The sequence below is a fragment of the Cyprinus carpio genome, chromosome B6 (assembly GCF_018340385.1).
Source record: "Cyprinus carpio isolate SPL01 chromosome B6, ASM1834038v1, whole genome shotgun sequence".
Taxonomy (NCBI): domain Eukaryota; kingdom Metazoa; phylum Chordata; class Actinopteri; order Cypriniformes; family Cyprinidae; genus Cyprinus; species Cyprinus carpio.
In genome coordinates, this window is record NC_056602.1 from 29772373 (window position 1) to 29797012 (window position 24640).

At 36.7% G+C, this 24640-nt stretch overlaps 1 pseudogene; it reads right to left on the bottom strand.

Moving 5' to 3' along the window:
- Positions 1–210: 210 nt before the first annotated feature.
- Positions 211–10813, bottom strand: LOC109105288 (annotated as a pseudogene).
- Between the last annotated feature and the right edge of the window lie 13827 nt (positions 10814–24640).

Below are 24640 nucleotides of genomic sequence, written 5' to 3' on the forward strand. Positions count from 1 at the left end.
GCTCAATATTTACATTTTAAACAAGATTTCCATCGTAAACAGTCTCACAGTAGTGACTGGAATGCCCCTTCAGTAATAGTCATTAGGCCTCTGTGGTAATGTTCAGCAACACATTTTACACAATTACAAAACTATTATGCAAAATCTCTGAGATCCAATGAAGGAACACCAGCAGAACCATCCGTACCTGGTGCATGAGCGAGAAAAAGGACGTCCAGAGGAACCTTTAGTGTTGAAATGGCAATAGAGTCTACATGCTCACTTGGGCATAATTATATGTATAAACACTTTAAGACAATGTGTTCAAATACTTGTTCTCCCCAGCAAGGGATGTCAACATCGAGGTCATGTCCCCGATTGCCATATTGGAAAGGCCACTTGGAAGGGTGATGGAGGTTTGGGGTGTGGTGAGACGGGAGGAGGTCTGAGAGGAGCACTGGTGGTGACCCAGCGGTGGGTTTATTGGACTGTAAGATGAAGGTTCTTGGTCATCTATGATGGAAGTAAAGTCAATCTGAGCGTTCTCCAAGTCCAGGTTTTCTAAGGCATTGGACATGGGTGCAGGGTCCGAGTAGGCCATCGAGGTGGGCTTGGTACTAGGGTCTATCCTGTCAGTGCTGCTGGGCCAGGCATGGACCATCCTGAGTCTTCTCTATGTCGTGGTGCATGTGTATCTGGCCTGATTAGTACATGGGGTTGTTGTTGTTATTGGTGAAGTTTTCTGAATGCTGCTGCTGTTGTTGAACCGGTGGGAGACGGACTGCTCTTCTGGGACTGGCGGTGGAGTGGACCGGGCTCAGGTGAGTCGGGCTGCCCAGGTAAGCTCCACCTGTCTGCTGGGATAGGCTGTTTTGGCGACTAAGAGGCTTTCGTCCCTGAGGTGGTCGTGGCACCATATCCGGCCCATAGCAGGATCCCTGCATCCCAGCGGTATGCTCCTTGATGGAACCTGGGACTCGATTTTGTGGTGGGCTCATCAAGTTCTGATTTGGGTAGCCTTGGAAAGAGTTACCAGGATAAAGATTCTGGTTAGCTTGCGGATGTCCTCCCATTTCCATGCCATCGGGCTTCCCAGAGAGACCATCGAGTACCGTTTGCTCCTGCTGCTGTTCCCAAAAGGAGTGCTTGCTGGGACTGCACATAATTCCTCACCATCATTTCCTTCATCTGATGCATCGGCATCTGCGACCTACGGCTCTCCGCTAGTGCAAGATTTATCCCTCCACCACTTGGGAACGATCCCGCCTGGCTCTGCTGCGGAAGACCGACTTGTGTTCTCATCTGGCCGTGATGGAAGTCACAGTTTGCATTGGAGGACCTACCCATGATGCCCTGACCTGACTGCGGTGGATACGCCTGCATATTCACATCCTGCCGATGCTGGTGTAGAGGTTTAGTGTTCTGGCAGGAACTTGATCCTCCCATGGATGAATGGAACTGCTCTGGTTTTACAGTAACTCTTTGATGGCCAGGGTTAGATGTAGGGTCGTATACGCTCTGTTGAGGGTAGTGTTGTCCTTGCATGCCTGCACACTGGTACTGCATATCGGTCTGAGGGCTGTGGAGCTGGTTGGTCTGTCCCCAGGGTCCTGATCCATCACCCTGGCTGGGATAATGTGGACTGGAGGGGCTAAGCTGACAGTTGCTCATGCCGAACTCAGCTTGCTGTAGAAGATTGTTTGCGATGTCACCCTGACCCATTATCCCGGTGGCACAGATCTCCTCACGCTGGTACGGACCTTGCATTTGAGGCTGGTAGACTTGATCCATGCAACTCAGTCCTTCTTGTCTGGGTGATAGTTGACTTGCATTGTGAGGGTGGTTGCATTGTTGAGGTTGCTGGTAGCCCATGTAGGCTCGGTCTCCACCTTGGATCATATTGCCTTGCTCTCTGCCTTCGGCGGTCCCATGAGGATCCATGGCCATGGCCTCCATCATGACATTTTCAGTGATGCTCGGTGGACGAGGCGAGTACATGTGCCTGCTGAGAGGGGCATCAGATCCGCACTGCTGCAGTGCATTGCGGCGACTCATAAGGGACACGTTGCTTAAGCTATTAAAGCGTTGCACCTTGGGTAAACCCTGCGGGTCGGCACCAGAGCGTACTGGATCGCTGGCGCGCCTCATGTTGTTCCCAGGTGCCTGATGTGGATAGATCACTCCCGTGCCGTATTCGGTATTAGCACTGTGCCTCCTTGTGCCACCTTGCTGCAGAAACGGAGGAAAGAGGTTGGCCATGGCATTCCTCAGGAATCTTCCAGGGTTGCCAGGTGGTCCATGTTGGGTAACGGGGTTGGCGGTGGGCCGCCTGTTGCTGCTGCATATTTAGCTTTCAGACTATACTGCTGCGCAGGAGTCAGACTCGGTAGACCTGGCAACCCCCCGAGGTTTCTGGCAAGATCCGCCTCTTTTTGCTGTTCTGAGGAGACAGTGGGTCGCCGGGAACATCGGTCCCCATTACGGACTGGCAGTGACCCACTTGGGACACGTCGCTGGAGCGTCTGCTTGATAGGTAGGGCGAGACCATAGACGAACGGCGGCTTACTGTGTAGGCAGAGCTGAGGCTGCTGGTGCCGCTGCCCCGCCGGTCGTTTGGTGGGCAGGGCATTCCCATTCCACTAACTCCGGCCAGATCCGGGGCAGAAAGCTCCATTACACGCCGGTTGGAGAGCAAGGGTGAAGGCGCACACATGCCCATCATCTCTCCTGTTGTTGAAAGGTGCAGAGAAGGAAGTTAGTATGAGAATTATTCAATGGCAAAAAATTTAATTCTAATTTTATCTATTTTGTTGACTTGACCCTCAAACACTTGCTCTCTCTATTCGTTTTTATAACTGCTTGCTTTCTTTAAAAAAAAGGTCTCTAACACTAGCCTCCTCTATAGTTATTCTAATGTATCTTCTTGTTATATATATATATACAGTATATATAAACCTTGCTATGTTTACTGCATTAGGCTAATTGAGACTTGTTATAGAACTTGCATATCATTGCTCTTTTGTTGGTTTTGATTGCTTAGATAAAAGCATCTGCTAAATGTAAATGTAATTACTAAATGTTAAATTTAACTTTAATCTGAAAGTACAGGTCAGATGGCCTAGCATAATAAATGTTTATTTTTTTATGAAAAAAAAAATAACTTTGAAAAAATGAAATGTATAAAAAGAAATAACCTGCACATTTAAAAAAACAAACAAACAATAAATTAGTGTTTATAGTTGTTTTTGTTTGTTTTAGCCACCTTTTTTGTCTTACAAAAAACAATTGCAATAAATTGTGATCAGTGTTTTTTGATTTGAACAGTTTACTGTTTTTTGTGTGTCCATTGACAAATATATATTTTGCAAATGTTTTAGAATAAACAAAAGTTTTATTTTTTTAGTCCTGCAACTGCAACCTGCAACCTTTTCTTTATAATAAATTAATTGCAATAATTGTGATCAGGGTTAATTTTACTTTTTTTTTTTTTTACAGTCTTAGATTGTATCTTTTACAAAAATAACCTGCAAATATTTTATAATAAAATTGCAATCAGTGTTTGTACATGTTTTTAGTTATAGTTTTTGTTTTACAACAAAAACAATATGCAATTTTTAAATAATAAATTAATTGGCAATAATTAGTGTTAATTTATTTTTTTTATGTCCTTTGACAAAAAATAATCTGCAAATTTTGTTATGCATGTTTACTGATTTTAGTCAGTTTTTCTCTCTAATTTTAGTACGACAATAACATTTTACAAATTTCAGATGAGCACAAAAGTTCAAATTCACTTGTGTAATTGTATCATTGTGTGCAGATTGTAATTTTATGTTGTGCATTTATCTTACATAGCATTAAACTGCTTTAGCATCATTATGATGCACAAATTTCATCTAATATTTGTTATTTTTGCTGAAATCAAAATACAATTTGTTAACAAAACTTTTCATCAGATTGACAGCGATTGCAAAGAAAGAACGAGAGCTTGATTTGCTTAGTCTTTTCCCTTACGAAAAAGAAGTTTATTCAAGTGTGCTATTAGTATACTTCTTTTAAACTAAAAATAGGAAAGTATGCTTTTAGTTTACTTTTTATGTACTTCTCAGAAATGGGCTTTATGTACTTCTCAGAAATATACTTAAAATGACATTTAAGTATACTTGACTTATACTTTACAAAAAGTCTAAATATACTTGAACTTTACTTAAGTATACTTAATAAAATAAACTTGAAGTATACTACTTTTTGGTAAGGGTTACCTGAGAGAGCCGGCAGTTTATTCCCTGCGCTCCGCCCAGGAGGTGTTGGCCGGCGAATCTGCTTCAGTTTGTCGATCTTCAGGTTCTCCAACCTCTTCAAGGCCTGAACGGACATGCAACATTCCCCCCGAGCCTCCGCCCGACTCGGACACAGCAGTGTTCCCGCTCTCCTCCTGTGTGGTCAGGTCCTCCAGACTCCCCGCCGCATTGAGGTTCATCTCCACTCCGCTGTCGTTGTTGTTGGCGCTCCCCAGTGGAGAACGTTCGCTACTACAGGATGACTGGCCGCCAGGACTTGGCTGGGATTTCTAGAAATGTTTCAAGACATATTTTAGTTATTATGCACACAGTTACCATTACAATGAATCAGGCCTGGCTACAGAATCAAATCACTGTGGGTGCTTCTTAAATTAGTGAGAGTGCTCTAACATGCATATATATATATGTGATTGTTTTTGAAGCACTAAAAGCTATAAATATACGTTATTATCAATAAAGTTCTCTATGCTGCACACAAATCTCTCATTTACATTGTGTAGAACTGGGCCTGAAATAGATGGTCAAGAGAAAAAGAGGGCGAAGCTTGTCTTACCAGTGCAGTTTTCTGCGAGCGAGTAAATTTGCAGTCCTCTCTGCTTCTCTCCTCTTTTTCTATCAGAAGTTCAGAGCTCTGGCCGCATTGGTCAGACCTGGAGGACGTCCGGGTCCGGTGTCTCCGCGGTGCTTTTTAGTGATGTGAGCCTCGGTCCGTGCACCGTCTTCACGTGCTTCCTCAGAGAGCTCGGGTCGGTGTAACGCTTCGTACAGCCGGGGATCTTACAAACGTACGGTTTCTAAAGGCCAGAAACAGGAGAGCGTGGTTGGCATGTAATCTGCAGCTGTAGCCAAACGTTTGGAAACAAAGCTAAATTTATGCATTGTTAACTACAGGCTTATTGTTTTTTTCAGGTCATGTGGCTAAATGTCAATAAAACAGAAATGCTGTTTAAAAGTTACTTTTTTTTTTTTCTTTATTTGTATGTATGGGCAAAGAAAAGCAATAAATAAAATAAAATAAAAAATAATAAATTAAATAAAGAGATATTAAAAATATATATATAGTTATAATAAAAAAGGTTGTATTGAACCGCAAGTACGTTATAAAAGACAATAAGCAAAATAATAACCTGCACATTTTTATAATAAATTAGTGCAATAATAAATAGGAATTATTTTTTGTACAGTTTTTGTTTTTAGCAACAGATTTTGTCCTTTGACAATAAATAAACAATTATATTTTATAATAAATTAATGCAATCATAAATTGCAATCAGTGTTTGTAATTGTTTTAGTTAGAGATGCACCGATTTAAATTTTTCTTGGCCGATTCCGATTTTTTTTGTAAGTGTGGCCTGCCGATACCGATTTTGCCGATACCGATTTTTTTTCTAAGGACTATAATTGACAGCATATACAAACAAAATCAATACTTTTTATCAATGCAAAAAATTATTCACATAATTAAATAAATTATTAAACATAGAACAATTCCCCCAATCTGGACTAAAACAATAAACAATTAACTAAAAAATTAGTTGCTTTAAAACAAACATACAAATAAGAAATTTTGTGGAAAAATGCAATGATGTTTTTAAATAGAAATCAAACCACCAGTAGGTGGCAGCAAATGACTCTTTAAATTAGTCATTTAGTCATTCATTCAACCGATTCGTTCAAACGGCTGATTCATTCAGAAATGAGGCAGGCAGTGACAGTTTTTATGAATGGGTTACTGAATCATTGACTCACAATTCGATTCGTTCAAAAAACGTGGATTCATTCAGTAATTGAGCAAAAACAGTCAACAATATTATGTCTAAAATATAAGTCACTAGTTTTAATTGTTGTTTATTGAACTACTATTGTATAAACTCAGTGTCACATTGCAGTCACATTGATATTGCAAACATCGTGGTCGTGTAAAAGTGGCTTATTTCTATTGCAGTATGCATCTATAACTGTACAGTAAGTGTTGGTGGCTTCATTTGTTTTGACATCATGAGTCTCTCTCACGCAATTGCAATTTTTTTTCATAATAATTGCATTCAATATTTAATTATAATTCAGTTTTTATACAGTTTTGTTTTTGTTGTAGTCATAGACTTTGTCCTTTGAGAAAAAATAATCTGCAATTTGTTATAATAAATTGCAGTGTTTGTACAGTTTTTCTTCTTTTTATGTTTTAGTCAGTTTTTGACCTTTTCACAATAAATAAGCTATTTTATTTTTATAATGAATGAACGCAAAAAAAAAAAAAAAAATGCAATCAGTGTTATTTTATACATCTCTTTTACTCTTTGTTTTTGTCTTTTGGCAAAAAAATAATGAATATTTTGTCATGTCATATTCATTTTAGTCAAAACATTGTACAGACCCACATATATATACATTATCAAAAACTAAAAAGGAAAATGCAAACACATAACCAGCAGATAACTTGACAATGTTTTCAAAATCACAAAAGAATTTTTTTTGTAAACATATATAATATACTAATATGTGACCCCTGGACCACAAAAGCAGTATATTTGTTAGCAATAGCAAAACATACATTGTATGGGTCAAAATTAAAAAAAATTCTTTTACGCCAACAATCAATTAGTAACAATAAAGATTAAGTAAGATCATGTTCATGAAGATATTTAGTAAATCTCCTGCCCGTAAATATAGTCAAAAACTTAATTTTTGATTAGTAATATGCATCTGCTAAGAACTTCATTTGAACAACTTTAAAGATGATTTTCTCAATATTTAGGATTTTTTTGCACCCTCAGATTCCAGGTTTTCAAATAGTTGTATCTCAGACAAATATTGCCTCCTAACACAAACCATACATAATCAAGGAGAGATTATTTATTCAGCTTTAGATGATGTATAAAATCTACAAAAAAAAATTGACTCTTACGACTGGTTTTGTGCTCCAGGGTCACATATGTGTGTATGGATATTTTATTTTTAGTTTTGTTTTATTTAGTGCATGAGTTTACCTCTCGTTGGACGTGTGTCGGTTCTGGTGCTTTGCGCGGTTCATGACGCATTGGAGAAGCCTTGTTGCAGCCCTCGTGTTTCACACACATAGGGTTTTCTGCCGTGTTGCGAGCGCAGATGAGTCTTCAGGTTCTCCAGACGCGGAGTACGCTTTATTACAGCCTTCGAACTGAGACGCACAAAACAAAACATTATGTTACATCAGTGTTGTCAAGAGCGTTCAGACACAGACTCTCAGAGAGAGTACTCACAGTGCACTTGTGAGGGTTTCTCTCCGGTGTGTCTGCGCATGTTGCACCACTAGCATGTACTGGGCTTTTAAAGGGCCGCTGCTCTCGAGAGCGCGTCCTGCCCAGTGACACACCAAACTCTGCTCTCTTTCCCCGTTGGATGTGCTCGTTATTGATGTGCTGCACAGAAATCCGAGGAAAATCAGATTAAAAAGCATGACAACAGACAACTAGATGCGAGTCACGCGATGGAGAAAAAAATAGTGGGTGCCGGTGTATTTTAGTATTATGTATGTATTTATAGTATTTTATTAATATTCTGTATTGGCTTTTTTCAGTTTTCTATTTAGTTTTAAGTTCTAGTTATTTTTGTTATGTGATTCTTGTAATTTTATTAGCTTTCTTAAAATATATTTCTATTTGTTTTTTTAATTCAGTTCACTGTATTATTTATGTTTATTATTTATGTTATTATAGTATTTATTGATATTTTGAATTAGCTTTGATTTCTTTATATTTACATATTTTGGTAATTTTGTTGTGTGGTTTTGCCTTTATTATTACATATAATATTCTTATATTGTATTTCCATTTAAAATTATAGTTATTTATTATTGAATATTATAAAATTAACTCTAATTTAAAATTTTTATATTCTCAGTTTTCAATTGAATTTAATTTAAATTTGAAGTAATTTGCTACTATATGCTCGCGCCCATTTTTATTAGCTTTTTATATTTGTATTTATTCCTTATAGTTATTTATATTATGTTATAATATCTTTTTAAATGTTATTTTAATTAGCTTTTATTTTACATTTTCAGTTTTCAATATAGCTTTAAGTGTTAGTAATGTTCATACTTGCTCTTAAACTAATAATTTTGTATTTGATTGACATTGACAAGTTAAGTTTTTTCATCGAATATTATTAGTTTATTTCAGCTTTAGGTCACATTACAGTTTTTAGTTTTGTAATAATTTTAAAATTGTGGACATTTTTTAAAACAACTTAATGCGAAACAAATGAGATTCTAGAGCTTCAGCAGAAGAGAATATTATTAGCGAAAAGTGATTCTGGGTTCATCACATAAATTCTATAATATGGACTTCAGGAAATCTCAGCCGTAGGGATATCAATAAAAGTCATACAGTACTACTGTTATGTTATGTTTACTAGAAACTATTCCTTTTACAAAGACAAAAATTTCGTCTGTTTGTGGTTTTGTGAAACAAATAATTGCATGCATGTCTTTAAAATGTCATGCCGGAAAGACTCTGAAAAACAGATCTCTTCTTTCTCTCTCGTACATGAACGAGGTGCTACTGAGTGTCGAAACTCCTTTGCTGCAGAGCTCCACAGTGGCAAGTGGGTCTCGTAAATTAGCCTATGGTTCAGGTTTCTCCTCTTATATCAGATCATCTATGCCCTACCAGTAAACCCTCAGCAGAGGACTACTGCCGAACACAGCGCAGAGAGTCATGTCAGATACAACAATAACACGCACCCATTCTACTGCCAACAAAATACTGGAGGATGGCAATCCATCAGTCAAGAATTAGACACTGTTTTGAAGATTACCTGGGTTACAGTTTGAGGATTGTGGATGGCAACGTCTCCCTCCCGAATGCTCACTGCAGGTTGTGTGTTGTAAGTGGCGATTGGGTGTTTCAATCACTCGCTACAGAACGGCTCTGTCTCCAGCTGGAGACAACCCCAGCCGGGTCACTATAAATAACTAAAATTTAAAACTATTAAAAACATTTGTTCATTGAATTTAAAGCTAAAATAAAATAAAAATTTTGATGAAAAAACATATTCCTTTTCTAACAATTTTCATTTAATTTACGATGAAGCACTAAAATGACTAAACTGAAAAAAAATATATATAAAATTGCTTAAACGAAGAAAGTAATAGTAAAACCTAAATAGTAATGTAAAAACAAAAAAAAAGCACAAAACAACATAAAAGTATACCAATTTCATTTTACAGTTATTAAATGCAAAACTATTTTGTTTTACTTATTTTATTTTTTACAAAATAAATAAATAAATAAATGACTAAAATAAATAAAATTGACACAAAAAAACACAACAAAAAAAACAGAATAGTAATATTAAAATAGAATATATAAAATAATCCGGCAAAAAATCACAAATTACAATTATATTTAATTTTTATTCATTTCGTTTAGGTTAAAACTAAGATTACTACACTGGAAAAAAAAAAAATGAAAAAACTATGTGTTGAAACTAAACCTGAAATAAAAAATAAATCAACAATAAACCGTAGGAATAAAAAAAAAGAATAACAAATGTCCAAAAAACATAATTTCATATTTACTTTAAATGGTAAAGCACTAGTCAATAATGGGAATGGGAAAAACTAAAATGGAACACACACAGATATCAAAACCTTAATAGGTATTTTAAAAGGAAACTAATAAAATGACAATTTTAGTTTAAGAGGAAGCACTAAAATTACTAACATGACGAAAATAAAACTAACTTGGAACTAAAACTAAAATAAAAAATAAACCAAATCTTAATAGTAGGGACAAAAAAAAAAGAAAAAAAAAATGCGGAAGAAAAGCACATAAAGTTAACTATTTTCTGTTAAGTTTAAGGTAAAGCCACTAATTGCGAAGTAAAAAAAATTAAAAACTCTAAAAAATGACCAAAGCCCATAACAAAATTACTACTCACTAATCTACTAATAATGCACTAAACTTACTAACGTGAACAACCAATAAAACAAGCCCCCTAAACACCACTGATACGAACACCGAAACATAAAAAGGTTTTTAAACACTTTTTGCAGAATTTTTTACAAACTCTCATATCACTTGGCAGATATTTGTCAATTACAAAATTGAGGAAATTATCAAAAAGTTTAAAAATAAAGTATCAGGTAATTTTAGGGTGGATGTAGGGAGGGCTTTCTTGTGACCAATGCATCCATTAATAATCTGAATATTAAATGATAATTCACATCTAAGCTGTTATTATTACGTGACTGAGGTTGCAGATTAAGTGCCTCTGTTGCGACTAAAGTATAATATATTAGCAGGAAAAATCTTGCTGTTCGTCACGTAGGTGTAAATGAATCCATTGCTATTTGCACTTAGTGTACAACAGCCACTGCCATTTTTAAATATTAAGACAGCACTGTAATAAGATATAAAATAATATGAATACAGTGTGTGTGGACTCACGTTGTGTGGTTTGGCCCGGAGGTGGAGTGCTTTTGTGGGGCAAAGAGGCAGCGAGAGGAGAGCCGTAACAATGTTCCCCTGCGGTCTGCAAGAGTAGTTCATAGAGCCCGGGATGAACCCAACGACGGACGAAAAATGCCTTTACTGAAAACAGAATTAAACCCACACATTAATGGATCATGAGTACAGCTGACGATATCAAGGGGTCCTACACCGTTTGGAAACGTATGGGAATTTGATTTCAAGTCCTTCCAGAAGAAAAGAAAGCACGAGTATGGAAATATATTTGCACTTCCGGGCGTTTTCTCAGTTTAGTTTTGATATAATCGAAAGATTAAGACATTTAATGGAAAAGACGTTTATTATAAAAAGCAGAGTGTCGTTTCATGGCAGCTGTTTAGTGGATTATTAGTCGACACACGATCATTTTTCAACCTCATATTGCAACACTGTTTTGACCGTCTTTGGGCTTTCTTCTCATGATATTCTCCGCACTGTATGACAGCCCTCGCGGGACCTTTGCAAAATATAAAAAATATACAGAAAACGATTAAACAAAGGCCTTTAAATATGGGGGGGGGGGCGGGGGCATACTGCCATAGCAAAAAGCACAAATTTTGAAACCTTTTTTTAATACAGACTCTTGAACTGTACAAATAGGAAATGCACATGCAATCTCTGTATTAATGCAATCAGCCCATTTGGTGTCATGCTGCCAGCGGAATGTGCTGAACTGGACATTGATAGGCTTTGCATAGTTAGAGGTACTACTATCACGGAAGCCAACATTTTGAGCAAGTAGATCTCTATGAATGCATGTGCATCCATGCATCTCACTGTATCATAGTAAGATGGCAGTGAGTGATTGCACGAGGAAATCAGTTTATATTAAAAAACTAGAAATTGGTAATGCGTAAGAATGAGGGAAAAAAAACGTCCAAGCGCATATGAATAGTTTCTCAAGGGCATCAAAAACGTTTCTTGTGTGCATGCAACAGTCACTTTTTATTGATTTATATTCATGTTAATTGTTAACATCCAAGTAAAAAAAAAAAACTGAAAAAATATAACTATTTTACATACTATAAATATATGTGAACCTAAAAACACAAACGTCTTAAAGGTCTCTGGGGTATATTTGTAGCAATAACAACAAAAATACATTTGTCTGGGGTCAAAATTATTGATTTTCTTTATGTCAAAAAAAGGCATTAGGATAGTAAGTAAAGGATCATGTTGCTATGGAGATATTTAGTAACATGTCCTACCGTAAATATATCAAAATTAATTTTTTTGATTAGTAATATGCATTGCTAACGAACTTCATTTGTCCAACACTTTAAAGATGATTTTCTCAATATTTAGATTGTTTGCACCTCAGATTACAAGATTTCAAATAGTTGTATCTCAGGACAAATATATTGTCTCCATAACAAACCTATACATCAATGTACGAAGAGATTCTTTATTCAGCTTTCAAGGACGAGCATACATCTCAATTTCGAAAAAAAATTGTTTGCAGTATGAAACCAATTTGCTGTAAAGACCGTGCCGAAAGATCTACTGAGAGGTTTGACAGGTCTGATTCTGGGAAAAGTATGGAGTTTTTTGAAACGGGAAAAATGTGGTAAACCCCTGGGGAAGATCAGTTTGTGAATATGAACAGTGTTGATGTTGAATGTTCCACCTCATGTTGCCAACAGACAGAGGCCCGTATGAGCTGGGCACGTTCGGCCCGCGCGAGAGCGAGGTCACAACGCCACCAGACCTGTTTGGGCGAGGTGCGGTATGGACCGTCTGCAGGTCCACACTGGCAGCGGACAGCGCGAGAGCTGGACAGCGCACGCTCTCTTACTCAAACTTCAGCAAGGAGCGATGGCGTCGAGAACCAAAGCCGCTGAGAGACCCAGAGGAGAGAGAGAGAACCGAATAAAGAGAACCTTTAACCATTTCTGAGTGAGGTTTACCGAGTTAGCGTGCATTAGGACCATCAGCCAACACTGAGCAAGTGATTGCAGTTTAAATTTAAATAGTCAGTGTATTTGAATATAAACATGATTAACTAACAAGCAATAGAATATTGATCAAATTTATTTAGAATAGTTGATAAAACCTAAACGGTTTTTTTCCAATCAGGGTTTGTGCGGTTATGAAAAAACCTAATTACTAAATTAAATCATAAAAATATCAAATAAAATGATATACACAGCAAAAATAAAAATCTTACATTTAGAGACTTTTAGTTGGATGAAATTAACCATAAAAGTTTAAAATTAATACATAAAATTTTTTTTTAATTAAAAAAAAACATGTAAAATGACACGTTTGCAATTTTAACTTGGATGCATTTATTTGTGTTTTGTGAGCTGATAAAAGGCTACCAATTAAAATAAACAATAACAATTAAAATCTAAAATAACAAATTAACTTTACGCAGGGATTGTGAGGTGAATGAAAAGTAATACCTCTAATAAATCTATCTATATATATATGAGATAGATTGATTTCGATTATTAGCTTAACACTATTAGCAACAAACTTATTTGATCAAATATTTTATTATTTGACTGCATGTCACATGACCATTAACCCACATTAGAGAATCCTGCGAAAGCAAATGTGTTGTTAAATATTTAAAATATGAACCTAAAATCTTCAAGGAATCCTTGTTTGGGAGTTCATCGCATTATGAACGGACATGAAATAACAATGAAAAAATAGTATTATTCATCAAGCATGTGATCAGCTAGAGACAAAACCGCAGGAAAATCTGACCACGCCCACAAGCCACCGCCCCCATAAATAATATTAAAAAATATCTTTTAGCACCATTAAGAAAGATATTATCTTAAAATGTTAATAATACCTACTATGTCTTGTAAAAAGTAAGCATTTAATAATAATAACAGTCTATATAATATAATAAACGTATTAATGAATTGTTATTAAAATTTACAATTATTAATGATTTTGAAATAAATAGCTCTCATCAAGGCTAAATTTATTTGATCAAAATAAAGTAAAAAAAAAAATCTTTTAGAAATCATTACAATTTATTTGACTCTCAAGAAAAATTTCTTGATTATCTATCAATGTTGAAAACAATTTTGCTGCTTCTATTTTGTGTGGAAATGGTGATCGACTTTATTTTTCAGGATTTTTTTGTAATAAACAGAAAGTTTAATAACAGCTATTTATTTGCATTGATCAAAATATAATAATAATGTGTTAATTGCATTTATTACATAAGAAATCAGTTTACAATGTATTCACTCACTTTTTATTCACTTTCATGCATGACGAGTTAAATGATTAACTTCTCTCTTTTTTAAATCGTGTACAAATATAATTGTTTCCACAGAAATACTGTTTTCAACATTGATAATAATCAGAAACTGTTTCTGGAGCAGTAAATCTCATATTAGAATGATTTCTGAATGTCATGTGACACTGAAAACATTTCTTCTTAAATACAGCCGTCATGTTTTAGAAAATGCCTAAAGGTCGGATCATGCCTTGTGAAGTCGTCGAGTGGACGGGTTTATTTGATGGAGTGTCGTTCACCGTCTCCCTCGCACTACACATGCTGTTCAGATCCCAGCTGGTTATGGCGTGAGGTTGTTGATGAGATGCCATCAGGCTTCTGTGGTACAGTAGGGGGGCGCCTAAACCAACAAAACACACACACACACCACCCCACACAAACCACAAACACTTGGTATGCTTTTTACACTAGGTGTTATTTCATTAACGAAAACTATGAACTGAAAAACTCTTGCCTGTGGTGGGGACGTTTTTTCCCCATGACTACCGAAACCACAGCTGACCATAAGGTCAGTACATTTGATAAATATGACTATATCATCAACATGACACTTTCAGTGACAAAAATAGACGAGACTAAAAGGCATTCAAAAAAAATAAAACTTTACCCCCACCCCCCCCCCCCCCAAACCCTTTTATTTTCGTCCAGAATTATATACCGTATTTATATATATATTATATATCTATCATATAGTATATATTATAGATATATATATCTATATATTTATTGCTCAAACAGCCGTATAGCTACGTGAGCTTTCATGAGTGCGGTTGCCAGATATCAGAGAGTTCAAATCCCCCGATTAGAGCGTTCGGCTGTTTACATTGAGTACATTTTTGCTCAGTGTTTTGCTTATTTTAAGCAATCTGATTCTGAAAAGATCGTTGCAGGACAAAACCAAAACTACTTTGGTATTTAAAATTTATATAGTAAAAGCCTCTTACTAACATCAGTATGCTAGCATAGTCCCACATGAATTTGTGTACTGTTGAGAGTGCAATACATGAAATACTGATACAAAGTAAATTTCTCAATGATAGCAATTCTTTACGATATAATTTTGAGCAAAAAGTAATTTAATCAGTTTAAACCATTGACACAAAATTTGAATAAAAACCTGACTCTTTAAAATGCTTATACTTGGTTGACTTAATACCATGACTTAAACAAAAAAGGACAGGTTGACTAAATATGATAACTAGGTACATTCGAGTAAGGACTAAATTTAAAAATGTCTGTGAAATAATAATGCTGTGTACTAGACATTTATTGCTAAAAGTTAGAAAACTAAACTAAATGTTTGACTTAAACAGCAAGACTTAAGCATAGCCTAGAGTAAATGCCATGTGTGCGCTTTTTCATCTGAAAGAAAACTTGCACTTAGTGATCTTAAAATATGTCAGATTCAGTATTTTGTCCTCAAGCATGCACACTAAGTAATGGTTCTTATTTATGGCAGATATTTATAAAGCTACTTCTAAATGTCCTAATCTGAAATAATTGGCCAAATCCTGGAGCAAACCTACGCCCTGTCTGTGGAACCAGGCCTAAGTCGACTAAAATCTGGACTCGAAACTAAATAGGAAAAGTTTGAACTCTAAACATGATATAAAACGCTACACAAGGACAATTAACATGGGACTAAGACTAAGATTGAAAATAGTTGACAAAATTAACAGTTTATGAAACGGATAGTTCGGGGTCCTTGATCTTTGATTGGCTGGAGCCGCTGCCTCAAAGTTGCTGTAAAATTACTTCCCCTCACACAGTAACATACACCTTTGTTTACGCTTTGTGTGTTGTTTTTTGCAACCACTTTGTTGCAATCGCAATTGCTTGTGAGGAACTACAGTGTTTGGGTGGAAGAATACTGTTTTTATCTATATCATTACAATTTGATTTGCTCTGTGTTATATTTAGTGAAAACATTACAACGTATAGGAATATTCTTTTTATTAAAAGCAAATAAACCTCGTGAAGCGGTGTTTACAGTGAATTATAAAACCGCTACAAGGGGTTTTAGGCATGGCGTCTTGGGGCTTACTGCTTTAATTAAACACACACACTTTCATTTCCTCAGACTCAGTTAATGTGAGACTTCTCATCTGGGCCTGACGAGTGAATGATAACCCATGAGTGCTCACTATCTCATGGAGGCATCCCCGCTGTTGTCCCATCATACAGGCGGGCGGCCGCATGTAAAAGGGGGGTCCATACAGGATCCTGGGGTCACGGAGGGGGTTAAACATCTCTCTCTGCTGTCGAGTGGCCACCTCGCTGTGGTGCGCCATTGCACTGACCGAGCCCAGTTCGTACACAAAAACACGCGTAACGTTAAATTATTATACAGAAAATCTTTTTTAAAAATTACACATAAACACACACTTCAATTAATTGTTATATTATACAAAATAAAATAGATTAATAAAAAATAAATACCCTGCATATAGTGAAAGTGACGTGATATGTGGCCAGGTATGGTAACCCTAACCAGAATTAGTGCTCTGATTTTATCCCAGCCAAACGTACACACGCACTCACTCACACCACACACACACACCACACATACACCCACACACACTCACACACACACACACACACACACACACAAGGGAACACACAACCCGAGAGATATCAGAGAGTAAAAGCAAAATTTAGTCGGTTTAATGACATATATATATAATCATGATTAATTATTTAATTCTTATTTACTACACTAAGTTAATTATTAGTATAATATTGAAAAATTAATTTAATTAATTATACGTAATATACAAATATATATACTATATATATATATATTTTTTTTTTTTTTTTTTTTAAATATCACATATAGAGAAGTAAATATGAATTAGGTCATAAAACTTACAACATCGATGGAACACTATATTTTTCTAAAAAAATCTATTAGCTCATCTTTAAATTAAAAAGTATAAGTAGAATTATGCTTTAATTATTGAATGGATAAATCAATACCATTATAGTTATCATGCAATATATAATGTAATATATAAGTGTCTGCATAATAGGACTAAATGTAATGTAATATAATATATATAGCAGACAGATACCTTGATAAAAATATATTTGAGTGCAACTATATGAGCAGCAGTACTGGAAGATAATTGATTTGTCTTAAATAAAGTGGAGAACAATTAATGAGGGTTTATTGTGATTCCTGGGTAGGGCACTCTAAGAGGACGCCAATTCCTTCAGCTGTTCGTCAGAGGGACCATCAAGGAAAGAATAGGAAATGCGGACTAGAAACACATCATTTTGATTCACTTTCTTGTTTCTTATCATTGGCGTCTCTCTGTCTCTCTGTCTGTGGAGATGTGATGTAGAGTGGTGTTCAGTGACAGTGGTCTCTGTAATTCATCTGAGATGTAGAGAGTGTGTGTGTGTGTGTGTGTGTGTGTGTGTGTGTGTTTGTTTGCGCATGGGGTGTGTTTGTGTGTGTGAGTGTGTGTGTGTGTGTGAGTTTGAGCATTTGGTGTGTGTGTGTGTGTGAGTGTGTGTGTTTGAGCTTGTGGTGAACGTGTGGTGTGTGTGTGTGTGTGAGAGAGCGTGTGTGTGAGTGACGAGTGTTTGGTGTGTGTGTGTGTGTGTGTGTGTGAGTAGTGTGGTGTGTGTGTGTGTGAGGCAGATGAGCATGTGTATTGTGTGTGGGAGTGAGAGTGTAGTGTGTGTGTGATCCTGTGCAGTGATGTGAGTGTGTGTGCTGGGTGTGTATGAATGTGTGTGTGTGGGTTGTGTGTTTGCAGCATGTATGTGTGTGTGTGTGTGTGTGTGTGTGTGGTGTGAGTGAGTGAGTGGGAGAGTGAGGTGTGTGTGTGTGTGTGTGTGTGTGTGTAAGTGTGTGTGTGAGTGTGTGTTTGTGGGCGTGAGGATGAGTGAGTGAGTGTGTGTGTCTGTGGTTGTGTGTGAGTTCCAGCTCTTTTAAATCTCCCCTCACACTAATCCAGCACAGCCCCACTCGCCGTCTCTCCCAAACCCGTTCTCTCTCCCAACTCAGCCCTTTTTGTCGCTCTCAATCCAGCCCTTCTCTATCTCTCTCTCTCTCTCTCTCTCTCTCTCTCTGTTCACACTGCTGTGGATCTGTTGTTCTCTATTATGTGCAAATTCGTCTCTCTCTGGAAAAGATCATTTTCAATGAGCCTTGTTTTCCTAAACATTCCTAAAAGAAGAAGATCTGATAAGCAAAACTGCTATTAAGAGATAAATATTAATATTTAGATTTATTAGATGATTTATTTCAAATATATTTATTATTGTTTTCAGAGAATTTACCTTTAAAATTAGATCTGTCTAATTTGATTTCATTTGTATATCCAAGTGAAGACCATGGCGAAAATGAAATTTAGCTCAATTGAATTTATGTTGTTTAAGGATGTTTTGTGTTTGAAAACAAGTTTAGAAGGTTTTTCCTTTGTAAAACTTTAGTATACTGTAGGCAACTTTTGTTAACATTGCTTGACATTTTTATAAAGGACTATTCCATTAAGATCTGACTGTTTTTTTTTGGTTGACACGACTGAATAAAGTTGTTATTCTAAAATCCAATTCTGATCTCTCTGAGGAAACCTGAGTCTGGTTTGGTCAGTCATGCGGAGAGTTTCTGCTCTCTGACCAGTAATAAGCAGCTGTGAGAGAGAAAGCGGCCGAGAGACACAGAGAAACTCAGAGAGAGAGAGAGAGGCTCAACATGGGTGGCATTTAGCAGCAGGAGGAGGAGCGAGAGACTGGATCTGACCTCATCATTAATAACCATCATTAACCTCGAAAGAGCCTAAATTAACCTGGAGCACGAGCCGATTAGATGGTTAGAAAACTACCAGATAAAATAATTCTAATATAATAAGGTCAAACTATAATTTCACAGCAGTTTCTATTAATGTTATAATATAATAACGATCAGTTAGAATGAGTTAAAACAATTTAACTTCACAATTACCTTGAAAAATACCAGCCATAAATAATTAATAAATATTAATAAAACAATAAGCAATTGTGTTAGTAGTTCCTAAAAAGAAAAAAAAAAATGTTTTAATAATTTTTTCCCTTATTGTCTAATTTAATTTTGAGCCAAAACAATTTTTTGTTCAGTCACTGAGACAGTGACATTATTCAATATATTAACCTAATGGATTCCCAAAGCGTTTTTTGTTATCTAAACCCAAAATTTTTAATTATTTGAAGTACACCTGAGATTTTAGGTTAATATTTCAATAATTTAACGACTCATTCATATTTTCTCTGACATTGGTTAATGGCCAAATTAAACAACAATTAATATATTTAATATATTATCTATTTCAATTTAGATTCTATAATCAATCTTAATTTCAATCTATATCATTTATATATATTATGATTTACTCTAAAATAAAAATATTATACAATTTATTGAAATAAATTTAATTGCTTTGTCTTAAAAAATTATCGCGCAGAGTTTATTTTGGATGAATTGATTGTTAACTTTTCATCAACTCACAAACCCTCCGTTTTGGAAAACCCTGTGAATAATCCAGAAAAAGCTTTTTTTGTCACAGAAATAAATTGTTATTGGCCCACTGAACCGGTTTTGTTGTTTGGTGGGTTGGTTTTTGATTGTTTTTGCTATACCTGTGCGTCATGTGGAGGACGGCTTCTGATATGAATCAGATGTGTTTAGGAGGGATGGGGGTAATGTGAGTGATCGTACCATCGGCTCGTGGTGGCGGTGTTGTTGTAGTGGTACAGCACTGTGCGGCTGCATATCCACTGGCATTGAGACGAACACACCCGCTACAGCCACAGACCTCTGCAGGAACACACACACACACACACACACACACACACGACAGCGTTAGACCCGATGCAACACACACAGCACAGCTCATGCACACTGAGCTTCATAACACTGTGTGTTTTCACCATGCACCTTTCTTTAAAGTCAGTAGAAGCATATTAAAACAACATGATTTGAGTATCAACATACTAGCACTTTAAATTAAGGACATTTTTCTAGACATCTACATGGATATGCAATACACACACTGCCATGCAAGCATATGTGTGTGTGTGTGGTGGGGGGTGTATATCTGGTAACGTGTGCTAATGAGTTTCAGGCGCTAAACAGAGATCTTGCATGAAGCCACAGCTGCCCGACCCAATAAATAGCACGAGGGAGGTCCACACACACACACACACACACACACACACACACACACACACACACACACACACACACACACACACACACACACACACACACACACACACAGCACATATGGACACACACCTGTCAGAACTCACAGGGGAATCACAGGCATGACAGGGACAAAAATGTCTGTGTGACCATCAGTCAGCTAAAAAATAACCTGACAAACAGGTAAAATATTTTGTCATATATATATATTAAAATATATATTTTTTTTAACATATTTTAACAATTTGTTTTGGAATCGTTTTTTTTTTTTTTTATTCTATGATTTAAGTTTTATTTACATTTTAAATTTATGCATTAGAGGCAGATGCATTTATCCAAAAGTGACATTTTTCAAGCACATTCTCTGGAAATTGAACCCATGATGTTGGTGTTAAGTAGTGCAGTGCTCTTCTTTTTAAGCTACAGGATTTTTATTTTTTTACATATATTTTATGCAAATATGAAAGAAAAAAAAAAACTGATAGAGGAAAACCCTGTCCAACAAGCTGTCCTGACCAAACATGATGCTGCATGTTTCCAGCAACAGAGTGACACAGTGCTTGGAGAGGATTCTAGACCAATGAAGATTTCACGGTGGGCGGGTTGGGGCAGAACAACAACCCAGAAATAAAAACCAAACAACTGACAAAACTCACTCAACACTTGTTACTATTTAGGACAGAATTTAATACTTATATTAATCAAGACTGCAGTAAACAATAAACAAAAGTTACAGTAAAGACATTATGTTTCCAAAACTTTATTTCTATTTCAAAAATAAATGCTGTTTTTTGGACTTTCTATTCATCTGTGAATCCTGAAAAATAAAATGCATCAGTTTCCACAAAAATATTGTGCAGCACAACTGTTTTCAACATTGATAATAATCAGAAATGTTTCTTGAGCAGCAAATCATCATATTAGAATGATTTCTGAAGATCATGTGACACACTGAAGACTGGAGTAATGATGCTGAAAATACAGCTGCACATCACAGAAATAAATTACACTTTAACAGAGATTCACACAGAAAACAGCTGTTTTAAGTTCTAATAATATTTCACAATTTTTACTGTATTTCTGATCAAATAAATACAGCTCTGGTGAGCAGAAGAGACTTCTTTCAGAAACATTCAAATCTGACTGATCCCTGATTTTGGTGGTGCTTCTTTTCTGTGATGTTGAGTGTAAAATCTGTTGGTGTCTTTCAGCACACACACTGTAAAAATACAGCTCTGGTTTGTTAGATTCTCGCACGCCCTCATCTGCAACACCTTGGCTCTCTCTCTCTCTCTCTCTCTGACTGGCTGCTGGTCTCTCTCTCTCTCTCTCTCTCTCTCTGTTGGCTGCTGGTCTCTCTCTCTCTCTCTCTCACTCTCTCTCGGATCCTCCACTCCTCTCTGTCCTCGAGGTGGGTGTGTCTGGCTGTTATGACTCGGAGAGGATAATGGCAGCTCTAATGTAGCCAGCCGTTCTGGTTTGGCCCAAAACGAGAGGAATGGGCCGGGTTTTGAGACGGACCAACCACAGCCAGATTCCACCTCTGTTTTGCTTCTCCTCCGTCTCTCTCAATATCGCTGTATTTGCTTCATTGTGGTAGACTTTGTTTTCCAGCTCTGGCTTTGTTTTCATATCCCTGACTCAAACGCCCCTCCACGAATTCTTCACTCAGTTGTTCACAACAACCCGTTTACTAACCCTACAACTAGTTAACTCGAACACCAGCTCATTAAAATGCAAATAATCACACAACAGTCTGATTTATGAAGCTTTTTGAGCGGAGTTCACAATAGGGTTATTAGAGAGATAACTAAACATGAAACTCAAATTAAAAAGCTTTTAAACCACTGTTACTTGAAATAAAACAGCATCAAAAGGACAATGGAAGGAAGTTTTTAACTTTGATATCGCGCTTGAGAAATAAGTGTATATATAACAACTTTCTGTCTAAATAAATCAAATCAAAATCTAAGTAAACAGTAACTTTGAAATACAATATGTAAAAACTTACTTTCAGCTATTTGCCAACAAACATAATTTTACATAAATATTTTAAAATAATTTAAATTTTGTTTAGCAGTGATACACTTGATGTACTAAAATACATAAAACCAAATATATATATATATAGAAAGAGAGAGAATGACTTAAAACAACAATTCTAAAATTTTTAACTAAAAATTCAAATGAAAACAGAATATATGAAAACTGATTGACAATATGATAAAAAACTGGCGGTTGTATCTCAAGCGGACCCACCTCATGGCTAAACACAGGCCTTTAGCGTTGGCACATGATATTTATACTGAGACTCGAATTAAATCCAACATTGAGCTGAATTATTCTTCTCCTAAAGCGGCTTTTACAGCTGAAAGTCATTTCATAACTGATGAAATTTATAACACTTATTTTCCTGTTAATTTTTGTGAAGCTGCTTTGAAATAATCTGTAAGATATAAATCGCTATGTAAATAACAAAAGTGAGTTGATTTGACCTGAGAAAGACAGAGAGATGAAATATGTGGCGTGAGTTAATATTTCACAAAAGCATTAATTCAAGTGCATGAATGCCAGATTGTTGCAACGAATGTCGCAAGAAAGATTCTTTTGGAATGAAATCGCTCCGCTGTCGTCATGGCAACCGTAATCTGTTTAAAGGAAACTTCAGTGAAAAGGGCGATCTTCTTTTCCAACCTCTCTTCTCCCTCTCTCTCTCTCTCTCTCTCTCTCGTCCCATACCTGTGGTTTCCCCAAACCTCACACCTCCGGGGTCTGCTCTCCCTCTCTACTTCTACCCAAGGACTGCAACACCTAAAAAACAGCCTGTCTTTTCTCTTCTCTGGGTGAAGAGAAGGTAACAGCAGTTTCACCTCAACAGACTCAACAGCCAGCTGAACACACTTGTGCTTGCTTACACTTCTCTCTCTCTCTCTCTTCTTTCTTCATTAGACATTATTAACACATTATTATACACACACACACACACACACACTTTCTTTATTTCTCAGCCTATGATTCAGTCTGCACCAGAATACAATCTCTAAAGCCTAAGTAATAGCAGCAGAGTTCCTGTGACCACAAGAAATATGTGTAAAATAGACAAAATACCCATAATCACCATGAGCGGCCCTACTGCTGTGTGTGTGTGTGTGTGTGTGTGTGTGTGTGTGTGTGTGTGTGTGTGTGTGTGTGTGTGTGTGTGTGTGTCTGAGTTTTCCAGTGTTGGTTAAGACAGTCACGACTAGTACTCAGCCCAACCCAGCAGAAAACACTAGCAACTGCCACACCAACACCCCCTTGCAAATCCAGCCAGGAAACCGGAGCTGGCAAAAACGACTAATTGGTATTTTGTTTTATTTTTTTTCATGTATCGGAATGACGTTTATGCTTTTAAAAACGACAAATGATAAATACAACAGTGGTTTTGAGGTGTGAGAGCAAATAAATAGTTATTGATATTAACTGTTATAAACATTAGGGCTGTCAAAATGGCTGAAAAAATACATTTGAATTTTGTACTCTTACATAATATAAATATTCAAATTTAAAAAGCACATAATTTCATCTCCTTCATAGTTTCCCCTCTGTATTTTTTTTTTTTAGAAACAAAACTTAATATCGTTAGTCACTTTGGGAAACAGGAATGCATCTTGATTTGCATCTGTTTAGATATTTTTACTGCGAACCCAAGGACTGAAGAACACTGCATCTTGCAATCATGTTTGCAAACCACCGCATATTTGCATAGCAACACCCGGGTCAACCACTCAAGAGTTGCATCGCAAACATGGCAACCACCAGAGACATCATAGCTACCCTGGAAACCAGTCACAGTTGCAATAGCAACACCTGACAATCACCCAGGTGCATAGCAACACCCTGTCAAACACCACTCACGTTGCCATAGCCACACACTTGACAACCACCACATAGCTACATAGCTAACACTATGTCAACCACTCACAGTTGTAGAAGCAGCAACAATCTTGGCAACCACATTACAACTTCATAGCACACACCCTGGTCAACTACAGTCACAGTTGCATAGGCAACACCTTTGACCAACCACCGGAATTGCGGCATAGTAGCAACACCCTGTCAATTCACTCACAGTTGCATAGCAACACCTTGGCAACCACCCACAACTTCCCCATAGCTAACCCTGGCAACCATCAAGCAGCTGTATAGCAACACCTTGAACAACCACAACCATAGCTGCATGGTACAGCAACACCCCTGTCAACCCACTCACAGCTGTTGCATAGCAAATACCTTGGCAACCACCCACAACCTTCATAGCTAACCCTGGCAACCAGTCACAGCGCTGTATAGCAACACCTTGACAACCACCTGTAGCTGCACAGGCAACACGCCTGTCAATCCACTCCACAGCTGTATAGCCACACCTTGGACA